General features: G+C 45.2%; 1 protein-coding gene across 1 annotated transcript in view; it reads left to right on the top strand.

Annotated features, from left to right (window-relative positions):
* LOC147893127 (uncharacterized protein At4g15545-like) overlaps positions 1-16,191 on the top strand; it is a 124,570-nt gene that overhangs the window by 88,417 nt on the left and 19,962 nt on the right. The window lies entirely within an intron of this gene.

The following is a 16,191-nucleotide window of genomic DNA, read 5'->3' as shown; positions in this document are numbered from 1 at the left end:
TTGCCCACAATTTGGTGGAAGAATACATCTGAGTTCTCTCTCTCATTCTCTCTCTTTTATCTGTTGTCCATGCTCTATCTTTTGAATGAGGTATTCTTGTGTGGTCTGCATCATTGAGTGTGTGAGACGGAGCTGTTCCTATTCTGCATAAGTTGTGAGGTTAGAGAGATTCTATACTTCATTTCCAACACCAAATAGACCTCCTTATAGAGTTAGCCAAACTCAATAGGATGAAAATTTTTAAGCAAGTTCGAAACATTGTCATACACTAGTGAACGGTCCTCATATCGAAAAGAGTAAAGAAGAATGAGAAAGTGACCAAGATGGCCAAAGTACATATCATTGGACTAGCACCAGAGGTCACAAGTCGCAAGTCACAAGAACACACAGGTCTATCCCCATAGTAGACAAAGGGATACACACAGGTCTCTCCGCACTCTCTCCTTGGCGAGCTCGTAGCTTCAGCCTCTATCTCTCCTCACACTCTCCTTTCTCTCGCTTCAATGCCGAACGCCGAATCCTCCATCCTGAATCTCTCCTCCCCTCTCCACCTTCTCCTTCATCCTCATCCCCCTGCCTTGGAGGGTCCCCTCCTTGGTCGCTAAGAATCTCTCCCCTTTCTCCTGATTGGTCATCCTTCTATCTCCTTTGCTGTTGAGGATAGTCGTTGCGCCGTTGACTCTCTTGATGGCTCCGACGACTTCCTGACTCCCTGACTCGCCAGCCTCTTGGAGTCAGGGTGGTGTAAATATTCCATGTGCAAGGGAGCTAGATCACCACACCACTCAACCATTGAATCACTGTGTAACTGTAAATCAGAGTTAGGGGAAACGGAAATGGGGAAACGGGGAACGGAAACGTTTCGGGATTTTTAGGAGGGTTGAAACGGGGAAACGCCACGTCAGCAAGGGAGGTTTAGAAAAACTGCCTTCACCTCATCCTCTAGAAGATTTCCCCTCAATGCATCAAAAGTGGGAGGGGTGTATGTGGGCCCAAAGGCTGTAATTTCAGTCACCATCTCCTTGAAATAAGCAGACCGTGCCACATTGAAACTAATCCCATTCGAGTAAAAGAAACGGGCCACGGTTGCATCTACCTGTGCCTTCCTTTGTGGATGCCATGCAGTATAAAGGGTGCTTTGCCTTCGTGTAGGTGGGAGAGGTGAAGGAGATGCAATAGGAGTAGAACCTGTAGCTCCAAGAACATGTGCACTCCCAGAAGATGAAATTGTAGTAGCAGCAGTAGAGGGAAGAGGACTCCTTTTTGCAGTAGCCATATGAGCACCTGAAAGCTCCTCCACCAGTGGATGCAATAGTCCTACCTTTCTTCGCGGAAGGAAATGCCTCGACCTCTCGTGACAACGCCTGCACATGAACTTGCGAGTGCCTCCTTTCTTGGAGTCGTAGGCACCCAGAAGATCGACTTGTCTCCACGAAAAATCTGATTGGGTGAATTCTACCTCGGAATGAGACTCAGGGGTAGGGTGTCTTGAAGCCATGGAAGCTTGTTGCTTGAAAGGGGGGCTGAAACTGCAAAGAGAGCCAAGGGTTGAAAGAGAGGGCTGAAACTTGAAAGTGGGGCCTGAAAGAGGAGGGAATAGAAGGCTGAAAGAGAGGGCTGAAAGAGGGGGCTGAAGGAGGGCTGGAGGGGAGTAGATGATGATGGAGGGCTGAAGCAGGCTGCAGGAGAGAAAGGAGAGGAAAGGAGTGAATGGGGCTGAAGGAGGGCTGGAAAACCTTGAGGATGGAGAGAGTATGTACTATGAGGCTGAAGGAGTGGAAGGAGGCCAAAATCGGAAGCAGAAAGACAAAAAACGGGACTAGCGGCGGATTTCGCAAGATGTTGGAGACCTAGCAGCCTATCTTGTCTGAAACGTCACGTTTCAGGGCTCTGAAACGTCACGTTTCAGACTGGCTGAAACGTTTCAGCCAGCCGTTTCAGGGTCCTGAAACGTTTCAGACCCTGAAACGCGTTTCAGAAAACGGCACTTCTCCGAAACGGCATTTCAGGCCTGGCTGGCTCTGAAACGTCACGTTTCAGACTGGCTGAAACGTTTCAGCCAGCCGTTTCAGGGTCCTGAAACGTTTCAGACCCTGAAACGCGTTTCAGAAAACGGCACTTCTCCGAAACGGCATTTCAGGCCTGGCTGGGCTCTGAAACGCGTTTCAGCGTAACTATGCTGTAAATACTCCTAATTGCTCCATGTCCTAATGTCACTCTCCATGTGCGCAGCTCTTGATGAGATCGCCTTGGGCATGGTACTCCTGGTTGACCTGTGGTTGACATATGTCGACATGTGGTTGACATGTGTCGACCAGTAATGGTATAGAGAGATAGTGTTGAAGCTGCTCCAAGAGAAAGAGGTGTTGCTACTCCTCTAGAGATCATCCAATATACTGTCATTCCACATGATCGGTTGCCTATCAATCTCTTCACGAGAGGAAGGAGGAATCCTCCGAAGAGTGCTCCTGAAATTGGCCCATGCTTTCAGTATGGCAACCATGAGGGAACAAAGGTGATCTGAGGTGTGCTGTGGTGAAAATCCACCTAATACTGCTCATCCAGTCTCCTCCTAAAGAAGGTGTGCACGTCTGTATGCTACTAATAAGAAATGCCTTCCACGGCTCCTGCCCTGGCATAAGTCCCCGAATCACCATCTTGCAAGCTTTCTCTCTCTTCCTTGCATCACTTTTCTCTCTCTTCCTTGCATCACTTTTTTTGAGTATTTCTCTTTCCAATCCCAAGATCTTACTCATCCAAGAAAGAGGGGCTGCAAATTTCACCAAGGGCTCCAAGGGAACATAAGTGGAAGGGGAGTTTGACATATGAGATTTGCTTATTGCAGTACAATTTTACATTGAAATTTTTGCCTTTTCTCGAGATCTAGTGTATGCAACTAATGTGGGATGAAGTTATGCACCCATTCCTTGCGGATTGAGGTGCCCCTGGAGTCAAATTCTCACTAGTTCTAGTTTTTGAATCATTCCTTGTATATAGCTCAACTTGAACATTCTTGTCCTACAATTATGTCTATGTCTCTCTCTCTCAAGAGTTTGAGTCCAAGTTTGTAAGGTGCATTGCACCTTGGTCTTGTATCTCCATTTGAGCAATAAAAGAGCCTGGATAGGGGGGCCGGGCGTCTTAGCCTCTCAACCCAAGTGCAATTGTGTATATCTCTTGTTGCTACTCTAAATTATATCAAGTTTTGCAAGCTCTTGTTCATGCAAACTCCATTCCAAAATGCATCTATGAACATCTTGAAAAAGCCTGTAAAAATAGTCCATAAATTCCTTTGTCCGAATTGTTAAAAAGCACAGAGTGGTTTCAATCTTCAACACATCTTGAGCAGCTGCACACAGAGAGTAGTTATCTTCGATGGGGCTCCAGTGGAGATTGTTGCATCCTATACATATCTTGGTGTCCTTTTTCAGGTCCGATTTTCACTATACGACCATCTAGGAGACCCCGTTTAAGTAGGCGGCATGCCACACTAGCCAAACTCGATCCCCAATGCTTCCACTCACATTTTCAGGATCACAAACCAAGTCTGTTCTTTTTTATTCATTGGCCCACCTTGCATAGCGCGATGTACTACTTTTATTTCTCGTCACATACGCATCCGCCTTGGGTGGGGGTGCCCATTTAGTAGCCCCATGATGAGGTCTCATTGTATATGGTTTCTTTTCAGTCTCATAGACCCTTCAACTCTTTTGTAGACGTGAATAAAACTCTCTCTCTCTCTCTCTCTCTCTCTCTCTCTCTCTCTCTCTCTCTCTCTCTCTCTCTCTCTGCCACAAGTCACCGTTATCGATAGGTCACAGACTGTTGTTACCGACTTCTATGCATCTGAGTCAGCTGCTGGTGAGGCTGAGGGAGAGGAGCTTGAGGAGATGAGAGCATCATGGAGTAGCAGTAGGAGAGTCCACCACGATGCTGCTAGACGAGGACACACACCTCACGTGCGACACGGATAGGGACCGGTCTATTTGAGCCCTTCTTAGAGGCAACCGCTAGAGGCAAGGCATCACCCTTGACGTAGTCCACCAGATCTAGAGATCGAGGAGACCACGTCCTCCCCCACAGATACGATAGCTCCTCACATCTCATCATAGAGCCACTATGTAGAAGTGTATGGGATAGAATAGATGCATCATGGCACAAAGAGAGAGAGCTCAAGTGAGGCAAAATCCATTGTATTAGAATGAAGGAACATCCTCCATTATATAGAGTGAGAGGTAGGTGTAGGCACCTCCCCTATATCAGTGGCAATCAGCCCCTACATCAGTGGGACTGGCTAAATCAAAGGAACCTCCCATGTGGGGGTCTTTGTGCTTACATCATCACTTAGGTCACATACTAGACACCTCATAGCACTAGATGTGCTTCTACAACACCTTTTTTTTTTTTTTGTGAAACCAGTAACTATATTATTAACATGAGATCAATGTACATGATATTAGACTCCAAAAGAGAGCCTAATGGAAGAACTCAAAAACAGTCAGAAAACACTTCAAGGCTAGTGGCATCCAAGTCCCTCGCAGCATAACTATCATATAAAGATTGCTTGAGGGACATTCTGAAGAAAGCATATGCCTGAGGAAACTGTTGTCCCATCCTAGAATGCAATCTCTGTGTCCAAATAGTCCATAGTACCCAAAAACGAGTCCAGTGAAAGAAAAGGAGGAATGGAGACATCTGAGATGAGAAGCATCCAAACATCCAGAAGAGTTTCCCAAATCTAATAGAGGGAAACCGAAGCCGCAGCAAATGAGAAACATGAGTGATCAATAACTGAGAGTGCGGGCAAGACCATAACAAATGGGGAACTGTCTCACGGTGATGAGAGCAACGGGGGCAGGAAGGGGAAGCAATGCGACGTGCTGCCAATTTCACCCCAATGGAAAAAGCTCCCACTATACATCTCCAAAAGAAAAGCCTCTGTTTCAATGGCAATTTGGCTTTCCAAATTTTCTTGAGTCGTGATTGCCACCAAGATAAAGGCCTATCCAAATTCCAAAGAGTGTTGGCATGCTTATCAATCCGTGGCGGTGGAAGAAGAAATCTGTAGACCATCGAGGAGGCCAGATTATGCATTGAAAGCGAACAGGTAGCAGGGGATAAGGAAGTCAGATTCCAATCCAGCAATCAGTCCTGTACAAACAGTGGAGGAACAAGAACAAATGGCTGCAACATAGTTGTAAGTATTCTCCAAATGGGCCGATGATGTAGACTTGTGGGAATGAAAGCACATAACCATGTTGATCCACAATATCTCCAACAAATCTTATGCCCAGTTTCATAAGATTATATGCTTTAATAGGTGCCTGTAAAGTGAGAGGCGATTCAAACGCCTTGCTCCAATGGATGCTTTCCAAGCGAAAAGAATTACCATGATGGGAAGAAGCACCTGTCCATTTAGCATAAGAGAAAATTCTCTTTCAATCATGAATAAAAGCAGTAGAAACAGGACAACCAGGAATTTTCCCCTGAAATGTGGTCATGACTGCTTCCCAGTGATCTGTAATCCAATGGCCATATGCATGGGATGTCATGTTTCCACACATAGCTGCTAACATAATAGCCCATGGCTGTTTTTGCTGAAAAAAATCAGCAATCATAGTGCTCTTTCTTGCCAGCATATGAAACTGAAGATTGAGAATATTCAGTCCCCCATGAGTCTTAGGAGAACAAACAGACTGCATGGGAAGAAGTCGCAATGCCTTTTTGTGAGATTTGCTTTTCCAAAATATCTCCATAGCCTGTGACATATAGGAAGCCAAATGCTTAAAAGACTAGGAAAGAAGAGGCAAATAAAATTGCACGTATGCCATAATGATAGACTGTACTATCCGAAGTCGAACATGTAGAGGCCAAGTGGACAAATGCCAGTATTCCAGATTCTTGTTGATCTTTTGAAGCACCCATTTGAGCTGTTGTTGAGGGGTAATATTCCAGCCAATGGGATACCCTAGATGCCTCACAATAGTATGGGAAGGGAGGATGTGGCCTGGCCAGAGAAGTGCATGCCAATCAGCTTCTTTCAATGCTAGAAGATTCGATTTCTGAAAGTTAATATGCAGTCCAGCAGCTATGCCAAAATCATTCAGAGTATGCATCAAGTGAGAGAGGTCACTTTGAGAATTCCTGGGCATGAAATATGAATCATCAGCATATGCCTATGCAAGAAACGGCTGTGCCCCTGGAATTTGCAAGACATGAAGCTGCCCTGTATCTGCAAGATGGTCCATATGCAACAATAACGGATGAGTAGCAATGGCATATAGTAGCGAACTAAGAGGGCAACCCTGTCTCACTGAGCGAGTCATAGTCCATGCTCTTGACAACCCACCACCAAGCAAACACTGCGCAGTGGCATGAGAATAGAGCCAGTAAATAATATGAACCAGCCGAGGGCCAAATCCCAATTTATGCATAGTCTGAGAAATAAAATCCCAATGGACAGTATCAAATGCTTTGGCAATGTCCACTTGCAGAATGAGAACATCTTGTTTAGAATATTTGGCATACTCAATTGCAAGCAAAGCATTGGAGATATTGTCAGTAATCTGTCTTCTGGGAACAAACCCATACTGCCTAGGATGAAGTCCTGCTTGCAAGATAAATCGAACCCTGAGGACAATCATTTTGGCAATGAGTTTGTAAATGACTGGCATAAGAGATATGGGCCGCCAATCAGCCATTGTCTCACACAACCTTTTTTTGGGGATCAATTTGACAAGGCCATGTTTCCAAGAAGGAGGAAGAGATTGTTCTGCCCAAGCATGATTGATCATAAGAAGCAGAGTGTTCTTGAGATCACCCCAAAATTCTACAGTCAATCCATCCCAACCAGGAGAGCTGCCTTTACGTAAATGACTCAGAGCATCATCCAGTTCATTAAGCATAAAGGGACGGAAAAATTCTACAGTCAATCCATCCCAACCAGGAGAGCTGCCTTTACGTAAATGACTCAGAGCATCATCCAGTTCATTAAGCATAAAGGGATGCTCCAGTGCACGAGCCCGTTCCAGGGACAATATGGGCTGAACATGCATCAGAAATTGAGACCTAGCTGCATTCACTTGCATTGAATGATCAGGCTGAGGAGAAAAGAGATGCTGGAAATGACTAGAGCATTGCGATTCCAATTCTGATTTGGAGGTGGTCCAGGTGCCATCATCTTGCCTGATTCTGCAAATATCCTCCTTTCGCCTATCCACATGCAGGCTTTTAAAGAAGGCTTTGGAGGAGCAGCCTTTATCCAAAACGGGTTTCATGCGAGCTCGGATTTGCCACTTCTTTAATTTGCGAAGATCATTTTGATGGATGGTGTGAACCACATAAGCACAAGAATCCTGTTCAGAGGAGGTGAGCTGCCTATGAGAGCTGATTAAATCCATTTGTTGCTTATGAGATTGAGCCCATTTCAGCTTAAGCCTGAGGTTTCCCATGTAACTCCGTCCATAATCTTGAATGACAGCCTACAAACGATGGGCAAGACTGATCCAGGCGAAATCCATGTCCTCCCGAGCATGTGAGAGGAGGGGGCAGACAGCCACTCTCACCATGTTCTGAAATTGTTGATGCAGCAAATAAGCACTATTAACATGGAGTAGGCAACGACCAAAAAAAGGCATATCATCTGTCAAACGTGCTATAGATAATGTCAAGCTTACCGGAAAGTGATCAGATAGTAAGAGGGAATGATCAACCCATAGTGCACATGTGAAACTAGCATACTGCTGAGCATGCAACAAATACCATCTATCAAGTCGAGCCCAGTAATGAGTAAAGGCATTGTGATGGTATGTGTAACCCATATCTCTATCCCTTGTTGAGAGCCATAAATCTTCTGCATGCAAGAAAGAAAGCATATCTTCCCAATGTCGAAGCTCAGTGGGGATCATGTGAGAACGATGAGTGGTGTTGTCTTGGATGGCAGGCGAGTTATTAAAGTCTCCACACAAAAAGGCATTAGACAGCCATGGATATTGTTTGAGGGAGGCCCACATTCGAGCTCTTGTCGCAGAAGTTTGAGAGGCATAAACAGATGCTATTTCATAAAGATCAGCATGACAGATACATCTGATCACCATCCATTGACCCTCGGGGTCATTGTAAGCAACCGTGGGCTGCATATCATGTTTCACAAGCATGCATACCCTCGAAAAGTGCATTGTACCAGCATAAAAGATGTCATAACCAGCAAAATGGCCTTGCTGGCCAGCCAAGAAGTGTTGGTTGTGTTCCTGTAAAGAAATTACATCGGGGTGCATTCTATGTACATAGTGCCAAAAAGGTCTCCACTTATTGACATTGCAAAGACCTTGAACATTGTATGTAATGCAAGTAATTGAAGTAGACATAGAAGATATGTACAGCCGAACCAAAAAGCATAGTGAAGGTGTAAGTTGTCAGGCCTCAGCCATGACATCGACATCCACCTGGCCTCCTGGATCAGTAGCTCTATAATCCTCATCATTGTCACATACAGGGATGCCCCTCTTGAGCACATCAACCCACAGTTGAGAAGTGAGGCTATCAGCAGGGGTAGAGGCCTGACCAGGAGTGGAAGTAGAGGCATCCCAATGGCGAGATTGTAACGGTCGTGGCTTGAGCGCAAATACCTTTTTGGGTTGCTGCTAGGCACCCTGAGAAAGGCATGAGATTCTGAAATTTTGCCCTTTCCCTTATCCTTTTGCTTGGCTGGAACCTGAACCACATTTTCTTTGGGTGGGGCAGATTTAGATGCCATATCCCCCGACTTGCTAGGCATAGCCTTAGGCCCCAAACCATAAGTTGGAGGGGAAATATTTTTTGGAGCAATAGCTGTAGATGGGAGCTGATGCAGGACTGCAGGACACTGTGAAGCTAGGTGGCCAAAGTTATGACATGTGAAACAAGCACCTGCAAATACTCCCCATTTCAAGTCAAAATATTTTTCGCCCAAGGGGACATCCTCCACCTCTACCGCAATAGAAGGAGGGGTTGGGTGATCTGTATCCCAAAGAACACAAAACCGATTTCGATTACCCGAAGGACGGGGTGGGCATACAACTTGCCCCAAAGTAGTTGCCAGACTTGGTAACTCAGCCCTCATGTAGTCCGGAAAATCCATGACCTCAACCCATACAGGGTAGTGATGTCGAATGAGACCGTGATAATCCTTATTTGGCGACCATGGCATGACATGGACCATTTGTCTGCCATAGAATAGAGGGGACATCTCCAATATTTGCTGACGATATGAGGCATCCAAAAAGTGCACTTCATAAAAAACTCGAGAAGCAAAATATACTCCTTCAACAAAGCAACCTCCCAACAAAGCCTGAACCCACTGTAGCTTCCCTGGAAAGAAAATGATGACTGCTTGCCGAGAAAACTTTCGGAGAGGAGCGACCAATGAGGGCAGCTTCAGCTTATATTTAAGGGCCGGGGGAGGTTTGGCCCACTCCTTCCGGCTGTGATGAAATTCATCCTTGAGCATGTCGAAAACATAGTGAGCATCTACAGAGGCTGAAGTAGAAAAATCAACTTGCTGTCTTTTGGAGTCCCGGGACAGCAGGTCCTTCCGGGAATAGCTTTTGAGATGGTCCTCCATGGAGTTAAGCAGGGCAAGATCGATGAAGAGGCAGAAAGAACCAGAGCTGTACAGCAGGGTTTGTACAGAGCAAACAGCACGGGAGAAATAGGGAAAACAGTACGGACAAGAAGAAACCGTACGGACAGTATGGATAGACAGGCCGTACGGACTGTACGGAGTGCTGACAGGGCACATAGAGGCTGCACGGAAGAAAAAGAGTTGGACAGAGATGCTGACGGAGGGCAGGGGGGCTAGACTGTACGGAGAAATGCGGGGGTGTACGGATGCACGGAGGGGGCTTCAGAAGGGAACAGCGATGGCGATGCACACACACACAGAACAGAAACGGGATTGCACGGGATTGCACAGGAAGGAGCGGGCATGTTCGTACGGCCGTACGGCACCTGTACAGCGACCGTACAGGTGTACGGACAGATGGGGGAACTGTATGGGACCTCCTCTGTCTCGTGACCTGCTCTCTCTCACGCTCTCAAGCTCTAGACACACACACATACACACACACCTTCTCTCTCTCTGCTTCTAACACACACACACACACACACACACACACGTGACTCCCCTAGATGCACACATGTGTGGGGTTAAAGGTCACTGTGCCTTAACCCCAGTTATGTACAATACTCAAACACATATATAAATGAATGAAAAAGAAGATTAGGGTGGTTCTGCACCCACCAAAACTTGTGTGGATCTCTATCTCTCTCTCTCTCCTTCTTCTGTTCTTGCTTCCGTTGAGAGCACTCTCAACTGGTATCAGAGCCCGGGTGATCTAGCTGAGCGTGCGTGAATGCTTTGAAGCTCAGCAGCTCTGTGGGAGGAAGGAGAAGCTCTGTGGGAAGCTTTGTGGGCGACTTTACTTGCATCCGAGTGTGCAGAGACCTTGGAGGAACATTTGGAAAAGTCACTTTGGCTTTGCGAAGTGGTTTTGAGAGCCTGTTAAGAGCTTTCAAAGAAAAAGTCGTTTTTTGAGCTTTTCCCTGTTCCGTTCGATGACAGAGACTCCGTATTGACTTGTAGAGGCAACTATTGCTTGCTTTTGGTATCCACATTACTTCAGGAGCCTGGAAACACCTTTATTCTTGAATCCGGGATCATTTCATTGGATTTCTGACTCACTGTGTCAGTTTCTGCGTTTTTTGCCTGGGTGTTGGAACTCAAGTTTGGAGCAACCATTTGCAGATCTGTCACTTCCGGTGGACTCAAGAGGTCCTAAAACTTCTATGTTGCTCATCATTCGCACTCCGGTGGAGTTTACAAACACCTCTATTTCAAAAAACGTTTTTCAGTCCGTGTGTTGGACCCAGTGATTGAGACCACGGTTTCCAAAACCGTCTGTCCCATTGCATTTCGGACGCCCAAAAACCCCTACCTATTAGTTCTTGCGTGATTCGGTGGAGGATTTTCAGAGTTATAAATCTCTGTGTATTCGATTTCGTCTCTCTGTTATGCATTTTTCATTCTAAGGTTTTGAAACCTTAGATTTATGCCACATGGAAGTGGATAAGTGTTGACTCCCATTTTTCACTCATCGGTTGGGATTTTGGAGTTCTGGCAGAAGAGAGATATTTACAGATTTTCTTGCTGAGTCCGATTATGCAATGGCGCCCATGTTTTGAGGCATCTCAGGTTCTATTTTCAGTAGTGCTCATTACCGTGGGACTATGATTTCTTGAGCATACCTTATGCAGATCACTCTGGTTGCAGTTTGAGCAGTGTGCGCTCATTCGTGGTGTGCATTGGGTTGCAGTGGATGATTTATAGGCCATTTGGATGCATTGCGGTCCTTATTGGATGCGCTGATAGGCCCAAATTGCCTTGTGGGATGCTATTTTTTATGGACGCTTTGCACATGGATGCTATTTTATACTGAGGGACAGCTTTGAAACATTGCAGGTGATGCACTGATAGTGCTATGCTCTCTTGGATGAGACATTATTGATGCATATGCCAGTGGACAGTGTTTATGCTTGAGTCATTTGGCACTCATTGGCATTTTCTTTTGGGCCATATTTGCTCATATGGATGCATAGTATATGCACATGAGTCAGATGCATTTTTGATGCTTTGAGCTTTGAGTTTTGGTGATATTTCACACTATTGTGGCATACACATTTGGGTGCACCTGGTATTTGGTGTGATTCTCTCTTGCAGGCACTAGCATTTGGGATTTTGTTTCATTTGTATCATGGCATCCTCTTTCATGTCTGAAAAGGAGTTTTTCAGCATTAAAAAGTTTGATGGGACAAACTTTTCTTTGTGGAAAGAACAAATAAGGGATGTGCTTATTCAAAAGAAGCAGATTAAACCCTTGGCAGGTATTGAAGCTAAGCCTGCGGATATGTCTGAGGATGATTGGAATGAGTTGGATGCATTAGCAAAGTCTACTATTAGACTTCATCTTGCAGAGTCAGTTTATTTCACAGTAGTAAATGAGCAGACTACGGAAGATGTGTGGAAGAAACTGTGTGCCACTTATGAGAAGGAAACTGCCTCTAATAAAGTTTACCTCATGAAGAGGTTGTTTGAGCTGCAGATGAAGGAAGGGGGTCTCCATTGCTTCTCATTTGAATGAATTCAATATTATTTTCAGCCAGCTTCAGGCTCAGAAAATGAATTTTGATGCGGAGACTAAGGCAATATTTCTCTTATGTTCGTTGCCATCCTCATGGGATACCTTCCGTACAGCTGTCAGTAACTCTGCACCTGGTGGAGTACTGAAATTTGATGATGTTGTGGGTAGCTTGTTGGCCGAGGAGATTAGACGGAAGTCTATGGATGGCAACAAGCAGGATGCAGCCTTAAATGTGCAAAGGGGCAGATCACAGTTCAGGGGGAAGTCCCAAGAAAGAGGGAAGTCTCGTAGCAAATCCAGGGCACGGAACATTGAGTGTTACCATTGTGGCAAGAAGGGCCATATGAAAAAGGATTGCTACAAGCTGAAAAGAGAGCAAAAGGATAAGAAAAAGAATGCAAATTGGGGTGCAAATCAAAAGGAAGAGAGTCCAAGGGAGGACAAAGGAAAAGTGAAGATCGAGGAGATCAATGCAGTCACACATGATAGTGACAATGATGTTCTCTTCATGTCTACTCTATCTGCATAGTTGCTTACCACTTCAGATGATGCATATTCCCAGGATTGGTGGATTTTGGATTCTGGTGCTTCATTCCATGTTACTCCCCATAGGGAATGGTTCTCCACTTATGATAGTGGAAAGACAGGTTGTGTGCATCTTGGAAATGACTATGCATGTAACATAGTGGGAGCAGGTGACATAAAGTTTTCTTTTGCAAATGGGTCTGCATTTGTTTTGAAACATGTGAGACATGTGCCTAAGTTGACCAAGAGTCTTATTTCAGTGGGTGAGCTAGATGATGCTGGTTTTCACACCACTTTTGGCTTTCAAAGTTAAAAAATTCAAAAGGGCTCTATGCTTTTGGCTAGGGGTGCCAAGTGTGGGACTTTGTATCCCTTACATGTATCAGGGGTATTTGATCATGTTGTTGCAATAACCGAGCAGCCAAGCACTTCTTTGTGGCATTGCAGGTTGGGGCACATGAGCCAGCATGGAATGAAACTCTTATGCCGTTTGGGTTATGTACCGCATTTGAGTTTCTCTGATTTTGAATTTTGTGAGCACTGTCTCTATGGGAAGCAGACTAAATCAGCCCATAAGAGAAGGGGAAAGAAAGAGTTTGAAATGCTTGATTTGGTGTATTCAGACGTATGTGGTCCCATGCCTACACGGTCATTAGGCGGGGCTGAATACTATGTGACATTCATTGATGATGCAACTAGGAAAGTGTGGGCTTATGCTATAGCTCGGAAGAGTGATGTGTTCCAAGTATTTCAGAAATGGCTGGCCTTGGTTGAGAATCAGTCAGGTAGAATGCTTAAATGCCTACGGACTCACAATGGTGGAGAGTATCTCTGTCATGACTTTCAGCATTTCTGTGATACACGTGGGATTAAGAGGGAGCTCACATCCCCTCGTACTCCAGAGCAAAATCCAGTTGCAGAGAAAAGATGAACCGTACCATTCAAGAAAGGTTGCAATGCATGCTTTCCAATGCAAGTCTTTCTGGTGGTTTTTGGGCTGAGGCAATGAAGACTGCAGTGCATGTGATCAATAGATCAGCTAGTAAGAGTTTGGATGGTGGTATTCCTGAAGAGGCATGGAGTGGCAAGAAGCCCTCTTACTCTCATTTGCGTATATTTGGGTGTGAGGCATATGCACATGTGCCAAAAGAGCTTCGAAAGAAGCTAGATCCTAAGTCTAGGAAATGCATCTTTCTGGGTTATGGTGAAAGTGGAGAGATGGGCTATCGTCTCTGGGATCCAGAAGCAAAGAAGATCATACGCAGCCATGATGTGGTCTTCAATGAGAAGAAGATGCATAAGGCACCCATGAGGGATGTGGAAATGAGGAGAATCACTTTCCAGGATATGAATCCACCTGCATATGTTGATAGACAGCAAGTTGTCCATGCACCAAATGTGCAAGAAATGGTACAACCAAGTACTCCCACAGGTATATAATCAAGGGTAGATGATGGATCATCTATTGGTGGAAATGATGAGCCAACTATGGCTGATATGCAAATGGGACAGCAAGCTGAAATGCCCTTGAGAAGATCATCTAGAGTGTTTAGACCACCTGATAGGTTTGTTCCAGGGGTAGACTATGTGATGCTTACTGATTGCGGGGAGCCTTCTTGCTACAAAGAGGCTATGATGCGTGAGGATCAACGCAAGTAGGAGTATGCTATGCAATCAGAGATGACTTCACTTATGAAGAATAAGACTTGGGACTTGGTTTCTTTGCCACATGGAAAGAAAGCATTGCCATGTAAATGGGTCTACAAAATGAAGGTCACAGGTGATGATGTGCCTAGGTACAAGGCCCGTTTGGTTGCTAAAGGGTTCAAGCAAGAGAAGGGTGTGGACTTTGATGAGATATTCTCTCCGGTAGTGAAGATGACCACACTTAGATGCATGCTTGGACTAGTGGCATCAGAGGATATGGAGCTTATGCAGATGGATGTCAAGACAGCTTTCTTGCATGGGGATTTGCATGAAGAAATTTACATGGTGCAGCCGGAAGGCTTTAAAGAAAAGGGCAAAGAGCATTTAGTTTGCAAGCTGAAGAAGAGTCTCTATGGTCTTAAGCAAGCACCTAGAGAATGGTATCAGAAGTTTGATGCTTTCATTCGGTCCTAGGGTTTTAGAAGGAGTGAAATTGATCACTGCCTCTACACTAAAAAAGCTAAGGATAATAGCATGATAATCTTGGCACTATATGTGGATGATATGCTATTGGCTAGCAAGAATACTTATGAGCTAGATGCTTTAAAGGCCAAGTTGCATGAGGCCTTTGATATGAAGGATTTGGGACTTGCAGGTCATATTCCTGGTATGCGCATCACGCGTGATCGGAGTAGGAAACTCCTTTGGCTTTCACAAAAAGAGTATGTTACAAAAGTATTGCAGCGTTTCAATATGGAGGGGGGGAAGGCAGTGAGTACTCCATTGCCTCCATATGTGAAACTGAGTCATACAGATAGTCCCAAATCAGATGAGGAGAGGGCCATGATGGCCAAGGTTCCTTATGCATCAGCAGTTGAGAGTCTTATGTATGCTATGATAGCTACTAGACTAGACATTGCATTTGCAGTGGGAGTTGTTAGCCGGTATATGGCTAATCCAGGAAAGAGGCATTGGGAGGCAGTTAAGTGCATCATGAGGTACATGAAGGGTACCAAGGAGATGTGCATTTGCTTTGGTAAAGGAGACATGCGTGTACTTGGGTACACAGATTCAGACTATGCAGGGCATGTGGATAGTAGGAGATCCACTTCTGGTTATGTGTTCACCTTTGCAGGTGGTGCAGTGTCGTGGATGTCTCGCGCACAGAAGTGTGTTGCCTTGTCTACCACAGAGGCTGAGTATGTTGCAGCCACAGAGGGTTGCAAGGAGGCTATATGGCTTGATCGGCTAGTGGGAGATTTGGGGATTCATACAGGTGTACCGACATTGCATAGTGATTCCATGAGTGCTATTCAGCTAGCACGGAATCCGGTCTTTCATGCAAAGACCAAACACATTGAGGTTAGGTACCATTTCATCAGGGAGGTACTTGAGGACAAGCGCATAGAGCTTGTCAAGGTTCATACAGATGATAACCCTGCAGATATGCTGACAAAGAGTCTACCTAGTCAGCGGTTTGAGTATTGTCATGTATTGATGGGCATTGGATAGTATGCTCACTGGTTGTTCTCCCTTAAAGGCACATTGTCCTTTAAGTGGGAGGTTGTGGGGTTAAAGGTCACTGTGCCTTAACCCCAGTTATGTACAATACTCAAACACATATATAAATGAATGAAAAAGAAGATTAGGGTGGTTCTGCACCCACCAAAACTTGTGTGGCTCTCTATCTCTCTCTCTCTCCTTCTGTTCTTGCTTCCGTTGAGAGCACTCTCAACATGCACCTTAGAGCAAGCCCTTGATCACACTTATCCCAACATACCCCCCCTCAAGGATTTGCCTCTTGCTATGTCAAGGATACATCTAGTCACATAGTTTCTCATGC

This window comes from Dipteris shenzhenensis, chromosome 16, assembly GCF_047967505.1.
Source record: "Dipteris shenzhenensis isolate YYH24624 ecotype China chromosome 16, Dip_SZ_1.0, whole genome shotgun sequence".
NCBI classification, from domain to species: Eukaryota; Viridiplantae; Streptophyta; class Polypodiopsida; order Gleicheniales; family Dipteridaceae; genus Dipteris; species Dipteris shenzhenensis.
The sequence above is the reverse complement of the archived record's forward strand: the minus strand, read 5'-3'. Positions and strand labels throughout refer to the sequence as shown.